At 47.4% G+C, this 16,942-nt stretch overlaps 1 protein-coding gene across 1 annotated transcript in view; it reads right to left on the minus strand.

The window, feature by feature from the left end:
• Positions 1-16,942, minus strand: part of LOC146174139 (female-specific histamine-binding protein 2-like) — a 115,720-nt gene that overhangs the window by 54,710 nt on the left and 44,068 nt on the right. The window lies entirely within an intron of this gene.

The following is a 16,942-nucleotide window of genomic DNA, read 5'->3' on the forward strand; positions in this document are numbered from 1 at the left end:
GTTCACCGTGTTCTATAATTCGTTTACAGGAAACGGAAGGCGCTGTATCTGTCACTCGCAGAATCCCGCTATCATAATGACGGTAGACAATGGTAGTTATAAAGACCGTTTCACAATGTTTGATTGAATTTTCTTCTCGTGTTATGTCGTGGGCCAAAGCAGGCACTAAAGAAAAAAAAAATCCGGGTCGGGGCGCAGTTGGTGAAGCGCTGGGCTGGGGATGAAAGGGATGAAGGTTTGATTCCCGATGGAGACTAGGTTTATGATTGATTGAATGTCCTTTATTGAATTGGAAGGCTCATGGCCATGGCTGGGGATAAAGGGGAGTAGACAGAATCTTCAATGTTTAGGTCGTCACTCGACTAGGTTTATTATATTTATGTTTAACTCTCGCTGGCGAAAGCTTGCCAACCTTAAGATGACAAACTTTTGTCGTCAACGATGAGTTAATAAAGGCTTTCGCTTTAAAATAATGGGGAGCCGTAAAATGAAGTCATCAATAATGGCTTTTACATTGAGTGCGAATGAAGCTACGTGCACTTTTTATTAATACCTAGAAAAACATTCGGATAACTAGGTAAGACGCGGAGAGGTACTTTGAACTTACTTTCACATAAACATGTGCTACGTTGTGAAGAAAATTTCATCAGGAAAGGCCAGAAGCACTGAAAATGAGGCCACATTTTAATTTTTTTTAAATGTTTTAGCTCTCAAAGCGCTTCACCATAGGAGACACGCTAATATCTAAAGAAGAACTCCCTCCGGTCCTTTAACGTGCACTGATGGATTGTCCTTTTTCGCTAGTACCTGCACGATATATCGGATGGCATGCTATGCAGTGAAAAGCAAGTTTTCCCGCCATTTAGGAGCTGATCATACTGCCCTTTAAAACGAAGAAAGGCTGACCAAACTCATGTCGCATTCCTTCTTGCTCGCAGAAACGTTATCATGGATATCATCTTGATCGCGAAATTAAAAGGAAAAAAATACCTGAGAAATAACCACGTTATCATGAGGAAAACTGGTCGTATAAATCCCATCCTTTAGGCACTGCCATGGTAGAGCGGCTAGGAGCGTTAATTTTTCGCCTTGGTAGGACTCAAGTTACAGTACCCCTGCTCTGTATCTTGAGCGTGTCATTCATGTACGCCTCCTCCACTTCAGTATTTCTTTGGTCTGGCTGTTATTCTGCGGTAGCAAGTGGGCATCTAATTCACTGGTAAGGCAAAACGTCGCATGGGTGCCCTTGTCTCCATACGTGCGTAAATTCACAATAATTGTGAGTTCCGCGCCAAGTTCTTTCGTGAGATACTTCTGCGTTACGTTGTTTTCCGGCGTGTAAAATGTTCTGTGCTATTCACTAATCCTCCACGCACTATAAGACAGGTCCAAGTACCTAAATGTGTGCTCATGTATATGTCTTCATACACTCTCAAAACGTATGATGTGGAGAAAACTTTATTGCATGTGTTTAGAAAAAGTATTAATAGACATTAGACATTTACATGAGCGGCGACAAATGAAGAAAACAGAAACTGCACATGATTAAAAACAAAGGAAAGTGTACATGAAATACATCCTAATGAACAAATACTTTACAGATCAGTATTTACATACAGAATAAAATTTGGCAGTTCGTGATGATGATCTATACAATTTTGAATGGCAATGTACATGAATGTATAGACAGTGTAGAAAATTTGCCAAATAAAATAAATGTAAACATATACAGAAATCGTATGCACAGTATGTATTCAACATGTAGCTTGTGTTGTGAACAGCTAAGTGGACATATATATTTGCATTATATTGCAGGTACCGAGTTATGATAAAAACCACTAAGTGCACGTTCATTTGACATGTGTGGATGCACATGTGATTTTGCAATGTATACAGGAGTGAGTTGACATATTTACATTATATTACAGGTACCAAGGTGGGTTAAAAACCACCCGGACACGTCCATCTGGCAGGGAAACAAAAGGGCAAGACCATTGGCGAAGGAAATCTCGCTCCCCAAGATATAAACGTTCATCAGCAAGAAAGCTTACGATCTCCTTTCGTTGACGCTGCAGGACAGGGAAAAGCGCGCGTCGGTCGGAGGTCGGCACGTCGGATGCGACCTCATCGAAGCTATTGCGTCATAAAGCGAAAGCGCCAGCTACAATCAACAATCGTGAAAAGCGACCGCGAGGACATCTACCATTTACCTGAAATTGGTTAATACCTAGACGTCTGAAACCGGCATGAACTACCCTCCAAACAACACGAGCAACGACGCATTGCTGGGCCTTGTGACGATTGGATTCCTGAAGTGGGCAGTTGGGGCAGTGCGCGGTCCGCACAATGCCCCATCGTTGCAGCCGGTCTCTTGTAGAAACACCCCCTCCAAAAGCCACATAAAGTCACGTAAATGCCCTGGCAGAAACGACGCTGTGAGTGGTAACCAACAAGTGGAGTCCGCCCTTCGCCTACGTTCCGCAGGCACCAGCGAAAGTGGTAACGTTCCTATTGACTCCACTACTCTGTTCGCCGAGACATCTAAGTCAGGGCTCACATGGAGGACGTGGCGACGAAATGCCACCATACACAAATAAAAAACAGGCGTCCGGAAAGCCTAAGGTAACCTGTTGAGTAGTATGTCAGGAACAAGCTCCCTCCCACTTATGCCTAAAGAATAGAAGGCAAGCTGCCGTGCTGGGCACTCATCACCCTGCAGCAAATAAAGAAGGCAGCGTAGAGCCAGCAGCCTACAGCAGACTGACAAAGAAGGGAAGGCATTCCACCGTTCGAACGTGGCTGGCCGAGTGCCGCACGCATACTAGTTCCTTGAGGCCTGCTAAAAAAAAAATGAACTTACAAGAGACTGAAGAGAACGAAAATTCTGAGAGGTGGATGCGCTACATGTGCAAGGCACCATATTCGCCCGCAGAAAACATTGTGGACAAGGTAGCGTTTCTCCATCATGGGTAGTTCAAAGGCAGTGGCTGTAGTCACTTTGCTGCGCAGCTCGTTTAAGACGGTAGTCTACACCAAAGCTGCTATCCCATGTGCCTCATAATCAATGCCAAGTATGCGGATGGTGTCGCTGTGCGTAATTAGTAGGCCACCAATAGGCGCGCTTCTGGCCTGCAAGTTAAAAGATATTTACTTTTTTAAAAATTTTGAGCAACCTCAGACACCTTGACGTATCTGTAAAAAAGATGAATGCAGCGCAGCAGACTCGATTCGTCACGAAGATACAGCGTAATATTGCTATCCGACTGCTATCCCGACTGAGTCATTTTCTCGTGTTGGCCTTGACCTCCTAGGGCCCTTCCCCGAGTCCTTGTCAGGAAAGAAATGGATCGCTGTGGCCATCGATTAGGCCACGCGGTACGTGATCACTCGCGCCATTCCAACCAGCTGCGCCACAGACGTTGCTGACTTCCTCTTGTACGACGTCATACTACACCATGGTGCTCCCCGTCAACTACTTACCGACCGTGGCCGCTGTTTCCTTTCCCGAGTTGTTGAGGAAATACTTCGTTCTTGCTCCGTTCGGCACAAGTTTACCACTGCGTATCACCCTCAGACGAACGGCCTTACGGAGCATAATAACCGCACACTCACCGACATGCTCGCAATGTACGTATCCGACAGTCATCGCGACTGGGATATTAGTCTGCCATTTGTCACCTTTGCATATAACTCTTCGCGTCATGACACTGCTGGGTACTCTCCATTCTATCTTCTCTTTGGAAGAGACCCCTTACTGCCCTTCCACACTTTGCTTCCCGCCGCTGGCCCTGTCACAACCTGTGCCCGCGATACCATCGCCCGAGCCGACGCTGCTCGCCAGATTGCTCATCACAATCTCACCATCTCTCAACAAGCTCAAAAACGCCGCTACGACGCTCACCACCGCGATGTGCACTATCCTCCCGGATCTCTGGTGTTGCTCTGGCTTCCGTACCGTCATGTGGGGTTGTGTCAAAAACTTCTGCCCCACTACACAGGTCCTTACCGTGTACTACGCCCAGTGACCGACGTGACCTATGAGATTTCACCGCTCCACCCAATGTCACCGACTGCTACACCCACTTCCGAAATCGTACATGTCGCCCGCCTAAAGCCATATTTCTCCCCCTCCACATCGCACGCCTAATACGCACCGGGACGTTGCATTTTGCCGAGGGGGGTAGTGTTACCTGGAAACGCGGGACCAAGGTGATGTGCTCACTGACGAAGACGACGACCGAGGTACACGGGCACGACAAAGCGTTGCGAAAGAGGACGACGCTGACAGAGTGGACACTGCACGGCTACTAAAGTCTCAGCGTCAAGTTCAGCCCATCGCAGTGCTATTACATTAAGTACATCCCCGTAACAATATCATCCGCGTAAGCAGTCACAAGCAGCATCTGACAGCCTGGGGGAGGTAGGCGACGGAGACTTTGGTTTGTAATTATTGCCCTTAAATAAGACTAAGCTGAGAGCAAACAAAAGAGCCGAGAGGGGACAACCCCGCCTGACACCTCGGGTCACAGGGAAAGGGGCGATTTCCCACCTATCATTCGCCAGTGTGCTTTGAATGCCATCATGCATGCTTTCAAATAAACGTATGAAATTTTGCGGAAACGGAAAAGCATCCAGTGGTATCATCCAGAACGCCGATATGGAACCATGTTCTATTCTGGTCAAAAGCTTTTTTTTATCTAAAGGAACAAGGATGCCACTAGCTAAGCGCCTCTGTGTGTGTAATCAATAATTTCTCGAGTGGCATACGACAACTTATGTATTTCCCTGCCAGGAACTGAGCACACCTGATGAGAACACATAAGGGAAGACATCACACCCCTCAAGCGCCGAACCACGATGGCTGCGAGAGCTTTGTATTCTACGTTTAGAAGGGTGATCGGCCTTCACTCTCCTGAACGAGATGACCCAGGATCACGTTCTGGGATCAAAATTATTCTCCATTTTCGAATACTGGCCAGAAAATTAAAAGCTCAAAGAACTGTCGAAGGGCATTGGCCAGTGCTGGACCGACAACGTCCCAGAAGCACAAATAGAATTCGACAGGAACCCCATCAAGCCCATGCACTGACCCACGTTTTATTGACTCGAGGGAAATGCACAAAGCACATCATGCATCTCCGGGCTGACCAGCGGCAAACCAGCTAATTGGATGCGTCACCATGCCAGGCAGCTGTACACTTTAATAGTACATATGGAAGCAGCAATTTAGTTCACTTGCCTCTATTACTCATCGCGTAGCCTATTGTTTTGTTTTAAGGAAGTTCCAAGTTTTGATGCGTGCGGATCAAATTGTGCTTAAATACTTCAAAGCACACAATAGAAAAATATATAGTTTTTTCGTAAGTGTAAAACTGTTATTTCAGATTCAAGAAGGAAGTGGTGATACCTCTGAAATTGTCAGAACTTTATTATGATTAAAAGTGTCGCACAAGTACCTATTTTCCCAAAAAGCCTGTGGTGCAGGGGGAGGTTATTTTCTAACGTGAAGTAATTATCTGTGTGGTAGTGTAGGACTCCAGAAAACGCGATTAATAATTGCTTTAGAGAAAAGGAAAGGCTCATACCTACCACACTTTTTTTTCGTTGACACTGAAACTCGCTTTAAGGGAAGGGATGACAGCGCAAAGAGACGGCTCCGTTGTGAAGGGCTTTGGAGTAATTGGGCCCACCTAAGTGTCTTTAACATCCACTCCCTATTGCAAAAACCAGCGTCTCCAGTGCGAAACCAGTAAGATTTTCGCGCTGGTTTTGCACTGGATCTGCTGGGCACGCAGGAGGTCTGCGGTATTCACTGGAGCAGTAACGGGAAGACACTGGCTGCACTGGTGCGATGGAAGAAAAACGCTGGGATTAGACTTTTGACGCTGGGTGTGTCGCTGGCATCCGCGACGCACTGGGAGAAGCGCTGTATGTGCGCTGGGGCCGCACTGGTTCCAGTGCCCCAGTATAGCCGGTGAGGCCTGCGGCGTCAGCCGGAGTAGCATCCCTCAGGGGCCAACAGAGCAACAGCGTACTTTCAATCGACCATCGGGGGGCATATGAAAAATATGGTTCAAGCAAGCGCTTTTTGCTGCGAGGTCGTTGCGCATTTGTAAGAAAACAAAGGCAGTATCTTTTTTCTAGAGTTTCCATGTTTAGATAGGTCGTTTCGAGCGTTTCGAGAGCCACAACGATCGCCGCGCCTCGATCTCATGACAGACTGGCGATTAACGCACAACTATAGCTGGAATTGAATAATGTGGGCTACCATGCATAACCAACTTCACAGCTGATCTTAAGGGCGCTCTAACACAATGATTACTGCCGAAATGTTCAATGCGGGCTCAATCGCAGGCGAGCGTAGCCTGCATCACGGCCCAGTATCAACAGCAGAAAGAAAAACTAAAACGAGGAAGAGAGTAGTTTACCGAGCGATGGGTCCATGAGAGAAAAAGCAACATACAGCGCTTGTAATACATAATATTTGGCGTGTTTCTCAAGCTTTTGCGCTCCTTCTTACGCTGCGTATCAAGCAGCCGGTCATCGCAACGCTTCCCGCAATGTTTACATACAAATAAGGTTTAGTTACACGCAATTAGGGTCATCGCTGCGGCGCTTGCCGGTATTGAAGCTTGGTCGCACGTTTTTCCTTGAAGGCTTCTACTAAAGCTCCGTGTTTAGCGAAAATTACGGCCACGGTAGCAGAGCACCACCCAAGAGCCGGCGTTGGTAAATTTGCCAGTGATGTCAAACTCCATATGTTAAAATGATTCCAGTGCACAAAATAGCGCGCATAGGCACCCAGAACATTAGTTGCAAGTCGTGAGAGCAGACAGCAAGCTAAAATGATCAAGAAGTTGCAATTGTTAGAGCGGTAGCAATGGCCTGTAGACTGCGAAACATGAAGTCCCAACCTTATAAATGCGGGTCATGACATAAAATGCAGAAATGTTTATAGAAAATCCAGTTCTCGGCGTGGCAGGAAGAAGAAGGGCGTTCGGGGCGGCTGAGCCTGAAAATGTTGCTTGCTGGAAACAGCGCATCGGCCGTTGGCCGAGGTCTTTCGACTCCTCAGGACACTACCGAAACGTACAAAGTTGTCCTTCCATACCTGCCCACCGGTAATGTTGTCCTTAATACCGTTTTCCTGCATGCCGACCTTAAGGGTCGCCCGTACCGAGCACCTGACTTTCGAGACGCACTTGCACAGATTTTGGACCTCCGGGAAATTTTGTGCATTGGTGAATACCAAATGACCCACGTGTGGATGGTTACCTGCGAGAGTAGTTCTTCAAAGCAGAAGCTAATTAACAAAGCAGAGTTCCCTGTGAAAGGACTTCGGTGCATGGTGTTCGACCCGGATACAAAGAATGTCAAGGTTAAGCTCCTTTGGCTTCCCCGCTATATGGAGCACCGGATGATTGTGGAAGCTTTCGAGCCTTATGGAACGATTCAATCTGTGGAGCGTGAAAAGTGGCGATGCCCAGGAATGGAGCACATGGAAAAGGCGAACCGTGAAATCTCCCTCACGCTCAAGGACGGAGTGTCAGCAAGTACAATTCCTCACAGTCTTAATGTTTATGGGGTGCAGGCATTAGTGCTTATACCAGGGAGACCTCCACTGTGTCTTCGATGCAGCCGGGTAGGTCATGTACGGCGTCAGTGCCGAACGCCTCGATGCACCCAGTGCCGGCGCTTTGGCCATACTGTGGAGAACTGTGTATTAAGTCATGCCGATAGACTGCGTCAAGGCCAGTGGTCACGAGAAGATGACGTGGCGTCCGAACATATCATGGATGTGTCAGAGGTTGTTGATGTAACTGGTGAGTTAGGTCGTGAACCTCAAATTGATGGGGACCAGAAGCCTTCTGCACCTCACATCAACTCAGAAGAATCTGCAGTGACTGGCCATCAAGGACCAGCGTCTCCAGAGCCAAAACCGCCGGGCCCGGGCCCGCCTGTGAGTGCCACTCAGAGTGCGGCGCTTGCTGCCCAAGAACCACTTGTCATTGAAGGACGTCTGGATATGCCTCCTGTGGAGTCAGTGGAGAAGATACTGCCAGTGGACGCTCGCCTATCCTGCTTCGTCATTGATTCTCCTTCATCGTTGGAGGGTAACAGTGAGCCGTGTGTGGCGCCGATCTCTGGTGCGTCCGGTTCTCTGTCGGCTTTCAGTGTGGCAGCGAGCGATGTGCTTTAATCAGGTTCGTGGGCCGAAGCCTTGGGTGTCTCAGAGGAGGACATGAACAACACAGTGCCTTAGAAGCGTCCCGAAGATGATGAGGTGTGTATCAATGGTGCTGACCAGAAGGCACACTGTGTAGAGGCCACAGGAAGGGTGACTTTAAAGAGGAGGGCGATGTCTGCCCGAAAGGCTGCCAATTTGCAGGAGGGACACCCCATTCCAGGGGATGATGTTTAAAAGGACTAGTACCAAAACTGGCTAGCATCGCAGCATATCAAGTCGCTACCCTTAACGTCAGGGGTATGCGTAATCGTCGGAGACAGCAGCAGTTAAGACATCTGTTAAAGAAATGGAGTGTGTCTGTAGCAGTATTTCAGGAAACAAAGTTGTCCGCCGATGAAGAGACGAAAGCTGCTCTTGAGCCGCTTTTGCCGGAATATAACATTATTGTTAGCCACGCTAGAGACTTGTCCGGACGGTGTATGCTATTCCTGGCCAAAACACTAGAGATGACAGCCATGTCTTATTGCATAGATGACGAGGGATGACTTATATGCTGTGACGTCACAATCTCGGGTGTGCAGTGGCGAATTATTTATGTTTACGCCCCTGTAAAACAGCGAGACAGAAGGCATTTTTTTCTTTCATTAGTTAATCATTTGTGCACAGATCGCGGAATTATGTTGTTGGGAGATTTTAATTGTGTTTGTAGGGATGAGGACCGATCAGCATTATGTAAGAGATATGACCCTAGTGCTGCATTACTTAACGATTTGGCTTGTGAATATAACCTAGTGGATGTGGGGCAGGCAAAAGGCGACAGTATTCATTTCACTCATTTTCAGTTCTCCTCTAATGCCCGCCTTGACAGAATTTATGTTTCTGCAGACACGTTAGCAAATGTGTTTGGTTACTGGGTGCGGCCCATCTTCTTCAGTGACCATTGTATGGTGTCTCTTCAGGTAGGGAGGTACAGTCGGCAGATACTTCACCCTCGGTGGGAACTGTGGAAAATGAATAACTGTCTGCTCTCAGATGAAATCTTTAAGCGCACTGTACTTGTTTGTTTGAAAGACATATGGTCGCGCCATGATCTGTCAGTTTTTCAAAAATGGGACTTGTTTAAACAGGAAACCAAAAACTTAGCAATTGAAGCCTCTGCAATAATCGCGTTGCTAAAGAGACACCACCTTCGTGAGCTTGGGCGCACTCTAACTGAGCTACATGTGCTAGAGAGGGTTAGCCCGGGTGTCTATGTTGAAAAAATTAATAACGTAAAGGCGGACCTTCAACAATTTGCGACGGAAAGATACAGGGGGCCCTAATAAGATGTAGGACTCGAAGGCTTCTTGACGAGCAACCTTCACTTCGGGCCCTCAGTGATGAAAGAGAGAATGCCCTTACGAAGGATATATTGGAAATTCAGTATGGTGATTGCACATATAGTGATGCTCCTAGTGTTCTTGCTGCTTTCTATGATTATTATCGCAAGCTGTTCGGCAGTTGTAAAGATCCAAATCAGGGTTTCGTTATAATTCCTTGCTTGAGAACTTTCCTCGACTAGACGATGAGAAGTGTGCTGCAGGAGAGGGACCATCACTTTGGATGAAATTAAATCAGCCATTTCAGACCTTCAGAACCAGAAATTTCCTGGGCCAGATGGTATTACTAGCGAAATTTATATAACATTTTCGCCTTGCCTAACGCCTGTTTTGATGGAAGTATTCCAAGCATCTTATGATGTGGGTTTCCTGCCTCCCACTTTCTATTCAGGCCACACAATATTATTTCCCAAAAGCAAAGATACTAATCGAATGAAAACTGTTGAAGGATATCGTCCAATTTCCCTCTGTAATGTTGATTACAAAATTTTTGCCAAGGTCCTTAGTTCTCGTTTGCAGCTGGTTATCATAGACTTGATAGGTTCGAATCAGGTATGGGGTATCAGAGGGCGCAGTATTCAAACACACATCCATATTGCACGTTCAGTAATCGAGACAGTATCAGATGAGACAGGACAAGTAGCTCTGATTCAAATTGACCTGGCGAAGGCGTTTGATAAAGTTCGGCACAATTTCTTGTTCGCGGTCTTGGAGAATGCAAACATTGGTGACGTTTTGCTCAAAGGCATAAGGCTGTGCTATATGAACTCGTATACAAGACTAATTGTTAATCAGGAGCTAACGAAACCAATACCACTGAAATAATCTGTTCGTCAAGGATGTCGACTGTCTCCACTGCTGTTTGGCTTATATCTGGAACCCCTCTATCTCAGTAGAATTAACAGTGCAGCCATCCGTGGTTTCTCTCTGGCTAAATGTGAAGTTAAGATTTTAGCTTACGCGGACGATATCGCCCTCTATTGTTCGGGCAAAGAGAGTGTACTTGAGGCTTTACACTTGACTGAAGAGTTCTGCGATGTATCAGGCGCGGCCCTTTATTTAGATAAATCCAAAGGTTTTTGGTTGGGACACTGGGGCACTAGACCAAGCCAGTTTAGGGGCATATGCTGGGACTGTAGTCCTCTTCAGTACCTAGGGGTTACGCTGCACCAAGTTCGTAACAGCGCAACCTACTGGGATTCACAAATCGTACCTATGCGGCGACAAACGCAGGCTTGGATGGGTAGGGAACTCTCAGTGTTTGCTAGGGCACAGTTCTGTAACATATTTTTGTTTGCAAAGCTTGCGTACGTCCTTCAAGTCCTGCATTGTGCGAGGAGGAAATTACAAGTTATAAACAGAATATTTGAAACATTTGTGTGGCGCTCTCAATGGGAGCCCATGCGGCGAGACAACTTGTTCCTTCCCTTAGAGTCTGGTGGAGTGGATCAACTTGTTTCCCGTTTTTTCTTTTTCAAATCCGCAAACCATCTGTTTCTTGTAACTGTGCTCATTAGGCGTCTTAGTCCACATTTGCCTTACTTATTCGCACCAACTGGGCAGACTCGTGAGGGGCGTTTATGGGGATTCCTTAAGGAGGCTGCTGACACTCAATTTTCTCACTGTGCGTTTCTCTGTAGATTACCTGTATAGCCTCTCGAGAAAGCAGATGACCCAGGCTCTCACTGAGTCTTTGTTCCCTACACCGTTGTATCGGCAGCCTTATCTGGGGTTTTTGGATACCACTGTTCTAAAGCGTGTTAGGTAAATGTGCATTCAGGCCGCTGCAAAAACGTTCTTTTTCAAATTACATACAGCGACGTTGCCTGTCAAGACATTTCTTCACAATAGGGAGATGTTTGTGCCCTGGTCGGTAAATTGTCGTCTCTGTAACGTACCTGAGACAATTGATCATTGTTTTATTCTGTGCCGTGATGCTATGTTCTTTTGGGACATACTACAAAGAACTCTTAAAAAAGGACATTGAAATTACGCCTTATACAATTAGATTTTTGCCTCCTGACAAAAACTCTGTCGTGCCTTACGATCTATTTGTGTTGATGGGACTGTTCAGCCTTTGGAAAAGCCGCATGATCGACAGGCATGCAGAGCCACCAAGATCGTCCAAACCCGTGTTTCGGAAGCAGTGTGGCTCGGTGAGAAGTGTATATGCTGCACGTGAAGAACCTCCAAACTGGATGCCGTATCTAGACGCATGTGTATGTCTCCCAGACGTTTGATGTTCTGATGATTGTGCATTGTCGGGCTGGGGATATGACGGGCTCGTATTAAGCAGCCCGGTAACTTTAGACAAGGACATGTTTAAGTAAGTGTTGTTGTCCCTTTTTACGGAAGTTTTTTCTATGCAATAAAGAAAAAAAAATCTCGGCGTGGTCGAGTGGTTAGCGTGGTGAGGTAGTGACTGATATGTGCCTATGGACTTAGTTCGAGGCGCGCTTGGTGCGCTATTTTTTCTTTTTTTTATGTTTCTTTATGTACCTAACTTGATTCGTTACTTTTTAATTTTTATCCCACGCCTTTTTTTCCTCCGGGCGAACAGTGCCGCCAGTGCGGAGCGTCCCAGTAAGCCGCATCGCAGTGCGCCCAGTTTCCAGCGTCATACCCGGACCATAATCAGGTATGGTGCTGGGGCGCTGGCACCCAGTGGCACTGGTTTTTGCATTAGGGAAGCAAACATATCTCTCGGACGATCTAGGAATGCTTCTCGTTTAAGAGAATTTTACTGGTACTAAAGGTCCTGGTACAGGACAAGGCTTCATGATGATCTTCTGACACAGCATTAAAGGGCACTTACAAAAATGTTACAAGAATACAATGAGCATTCAGGCATATAAATGTGCTATTTGGTTATTACATCCTACTGGTGTTTTACACATGTTGACATTATGCAGCATCTTGCGTACAACGCGAGGAGAGGATATGCAAGTAGATAGAAATACAGGCAAACACTCGTCCACCTTCCTAGCAAGGAAGGATGGACGCGGTCACTTTTCCATTAACAATGGAAATGAAGTGCGTTGGCCAATGCAGGAGGAAGGCCTCCTCCCCGAGCATTACAAGTTCTTCGTTTAGATGCCTCAATAAAAGAGTTCAGAAACTATGGAGCAGAGGGAACATGGCTCTCTGTGGGCGTCCTTGTAGACGCACATATCCTCTCCGCTTCCAGAGTACTAAAGCGCCAATGCACATGATGAGTTCGGCAGACATCTCGGTGACGGCTTTACCACTGAATGTGTGTCGGAAACATTCGGTTTACAAGGCGCCAAAAAATGCGCGCAACCTGACATTCGTAGACGGCGTGATTTAAAGTTTCGGTGCGACCGCATTGCGGGCATGAGGCGGAGGGCGCCACGCCCCACGCCGCAAGACGATCGGCCGTGGGTAGCGCTTCCCATTGCCGGAGCCAAGTAAAGCTTCTTACATCTGCTGGGAGGGAAACAATGATGCGATTCATCCGCCTTCTTTTGCGCATTTTCCTGCATTGGTCATCGTTAAGAGCTTGGAGCGGTACACCTTCACAAAGCTCGCTCGCAGTCATTTCTCTAGGGTCACATTCAGGCACCGTGTTATTAAAGAAATGCAATGAGTTAATTACATACATGTAAAAGGGTGGCGGTCTCTCTGTCGCCGGGCCCTTTCGAACAGGAAGATCAAAGAAAAGACGCGACATACCGATTAGGTATGAGGACAGCTCACTGCCTCGATACATTGTGTAAGAAATCAGGTCCCACATGGTTTTCAAGGCCAATGCACAACACGAGACATCAAGATCTGTGATGCTGAAGCCTCCCATGTTGGTAGGGAGTCGAACAAAAACTCTTGCCACGCTTTCCGCATCACCATCCCAGAAAAAAAGCCACACAGGGTGGCTAAACTCTGAAGGACTCGACGAGGAGGACGTGTTACCTTGGCAACATAGAAAAGAGATGCTATGATGGCAGTTTTGATCAGGTATGCGCGTTCTGAGAACGGTAGGTGAAAGGTTTTGGCTATTTCTGTTCGCTTTTCAGCTTCGCGTTTTATTTCCTTCCAGGTGGTGCGGGCTACTTCTCCGGACGCCAAAAACGTGACGCCCAGGACATTGACACCATCTACAAACTGCACTCCGTCTGGGAAGTCACCCCTAAAAGACCCAAAGCTGAGAGCTTGGCTTTTAGCTGGGTTGAGACGTGCTCTCGACAGGAGGCTATATGTGTGGAAGAGCTGCAGGAAGGCTCTGTAACTGTCAATATCTCTGATGAACAGGGATACGTCATCTGCATATGCTGCAACCTTGATCTCGCCTTGGCCTGGGATGGGAAAGCCCCGTATTGACTTGCAACATTGTATCCGGCGGAGCAAGGATTCTATGCAAAGGACAATCAGGTTTGAGGACAATGGGCATCCTTGTCGTATGCCGCGGCGCACGGGGAGGGGTTCAATGATTCTATTGTTAATCACGAGACTGGCTTCCAAGTCTGTGTACAGGAGTCTTGGGACATTGATCAGATCCGCAGGGAATACAAAACATTCTTGTACTTCAAACAGATAGTTTCGCTCTACCGGATCGAACGCTTTTTCTTGGTCTAAGGAAACAAATACGCCCGAGACCTGCGTTCGTGTGGCATACGTGAAGAGGTCACGGGTTAGAGCTAAAGAAGAAAACATTGTGCGCTCCGGTACACAGCATGTCTGCACATTGCTTATCAGTTCGGGGAGACGGGATGATATGCGATGCACCAGTATGGCGGCAAGTATTTTATAGTCTGAATTGAGTAATGAAATGGGCCTCCATGCTTTCGGGTCGGATTGTACACCTCCACTTTTCAGGAGGAGCATAACTTTGCTTCCACGAAATGATTCTGGCCGAAGCCCATCAGTGAGGAGTCCATTAAGCATTGAAAGCAGGTGGGCGTATATTTCGGTGAGAAAAGTTTTGTAGAAAATATGTGGTAGCCCATCAGGGCCTGCGGCAGCAGAGGCATTCATCCATTGGAGCATAAAGTTCAGCTCCTCTAGGGTGACTGGGCCACACAGACTATCACGAATCTCCTCAGGAATGCAGGCTCTGCCTGTGCAAAAATCGCTTATGGTTGTACTTTGGCTCGCAGAACCTCTGCACTCTGTTGTAAATAAGTGCGTAAAGCGCGCACTAAAAACGGCTGCAATGTCATCAGCATGATCAGACTGTGTTCCGTCCCGCAACTGAACGAAAGGGATCACCTCTCAACATTCTAACGAGCCACAGCGAACACAGCGCAGTACAGAAGGGTCTGCGATCGGCCTTTCATTGATGTATGTCTGCGTCGCAGTACGGGAGTCTAAGTAAGAGTTCATAGCGGGCTTGCAATTGGTTCAGATAGTCATGCATTGTGAACGTGAGGGGCACGCCCCGTCGCACAATGCGTGTCCTTCGAGGTGCATCATTTATTTCGGCAGTTAAACGTGCCCTTCTATTTCGACCTGCTTTAATGAGCTCCGTTCGCGTATGGTCTTTAGAGCGTCCCAGCTACTCGGTTGAGGAGCGTGGCTGCACGTTCCTGCTAAGGCTTCTTTCAAGGAAGCTACGCTTTGAGGGTCGTGGGCCAATATCAAGTCCATTTTCCACTGGTCCCTAGGTGGGACAGGGTGATTGAAGTGGAGTGTCACTTAAACTGGGTAATGGTCGCAGATGCGCGGGTCATCGGGTGGGAACGTAAGGACTTCACAACTAGTGACATAATTAATGAGATTCTCTGGGAAGTAAAAGCGGTCTAGTCGACTCTTATTCCGGCCTCGTTGTCTTGTGGCAACGAACGTTTCACCGTGAAACTCTATCCAAGCATCTCTCAGTTTGAAATTATGTACCAGTTGTTTTAACATTTGGGCCCCGCTTAGGGCGTACCTTCTCTCCTACCGCTAACATCCCTGTAAGGGTCTATAACACCCCAAGTAGCACAAAGTGGGCTATGACGTGGGGGCCCGCGTTGGGCCCGTGAGGGCAGCCCATACGGGCCCCATGCGGGATTTGCAACACGTACCCAGAGCGGCCCCGCGTGGGCTGCCCAACTTCGCCGCGATGGCTCCCAAACTGTATCCGTGCGGGCAGCCCAAATGGGGCTGCCTGCATTCAGCCCAAATAGGGCTGCCCGCATTCAGCCCAGGTAGACGAAAGTGGGCAGCACACCAGAATCATTAATGGGTCCCACGTTTGTGCAGGCAGTGACATCCAATTGATCAAAGTTTTAATTTTAAAGTCGATTAATCCCTCCAATACCTGAATTGTACAAGCGCGGGATTTGCGAAAGCCAGTCCATTTCGGGCTGACCCACGTGCTGCCCTCATGGTTTGAATCGGGCATTTTCAGGGCTGCCCAAGTTCCAATAATCAAGTGTGAAACATTAAGCACTGTTTTTTTTGCTTGTATGCTACACTCAGTAACATGAGAGAAATTTATTCCCAACACTACAATAATGTGGGCTGGCCCACATCACCCCAACATGTTGGTCTGAATATTTATTTCGGTGCTGCGTGCAGAATCATAAGGCCGTAGGAAACATTTGGAGGTCGTTCAGTACATACTCGTAAAGCGGAACAACTACTGTTGCATATTTTCTGTCGATACTGCATAATTAACGTAGTTTGTAGAGTAAACATAGCTAGTCTTGATTCATTGCATAGATATGCTTAGGACAGTTATGTGAAACCTCCAGAAGAGGCAATTAGTGGCCGGTATAACATGATTTACATGAATAAAATGGTGCCTTAAATATAGAGTGGAGACATTTCAAAGCGGTATGCCCGCCTACGGCCAATTTGGGGCCCACTGCGGCATTTCATGAGCCGCCCCAATTGGGCTGACCTTATTTTTACCGCATGGACTACGAATATATGTTGCATTTTCCCGCAAGTACCCCAAGGAATACTCGTGTGGGCAGCATGGTGGTGTGCTCGCTTTTTAGCCCGGCCGCAAACCATGTGGGATCTATTCGGGTTTTGCGTGGGCAGCCCCAATCGGACTAGCCCGTCATCGATTTGCTTTAGGCCCACATTTGCATCGCATCTGCCCTAAATTGCCCCGCAAGAGACCGATGCGGGCAGAAGCGGGAAGGAGTACCTGCCTGCCCCGCTAACGGACATGCGGAAATTTTCTAGGTTTTTGGTGGACAGCCCTATTTTGGGTAGCCCAGGAATGTTCTGCATGAATTCCACATTTTCGTCTGACCTTCCCTCAAGTACCCCTCAAGGGTCCCATGTAGGCAATGTGCGGGCATACCCGTATTTAGCCCCGCTGCGGCCCATGCGGGGCCTATTCGGCTTTTGAGTGGGCAGCCCCAATTAGATTAGCCCCTTGCTTTTCCTACACAGAGCCCAAATTTTATTTGCATCCGCCCTA

The sequence above is a fragment of the Amblyomma maculatum genome, chromosome 11, assembly GCF_055883805.1.
Source record: "Amblyomma maculatum isolate TAMU_Amacu chromosome 11, ASM5588380v1, whole genome shotgun sequence".
Taxonomy (NCBI): Eukaryota; Metazoa; Arthropoda; class Arachnida; order Ixodida; family Ixodidae; genus Amblyomma; species Amblyomma maculatum.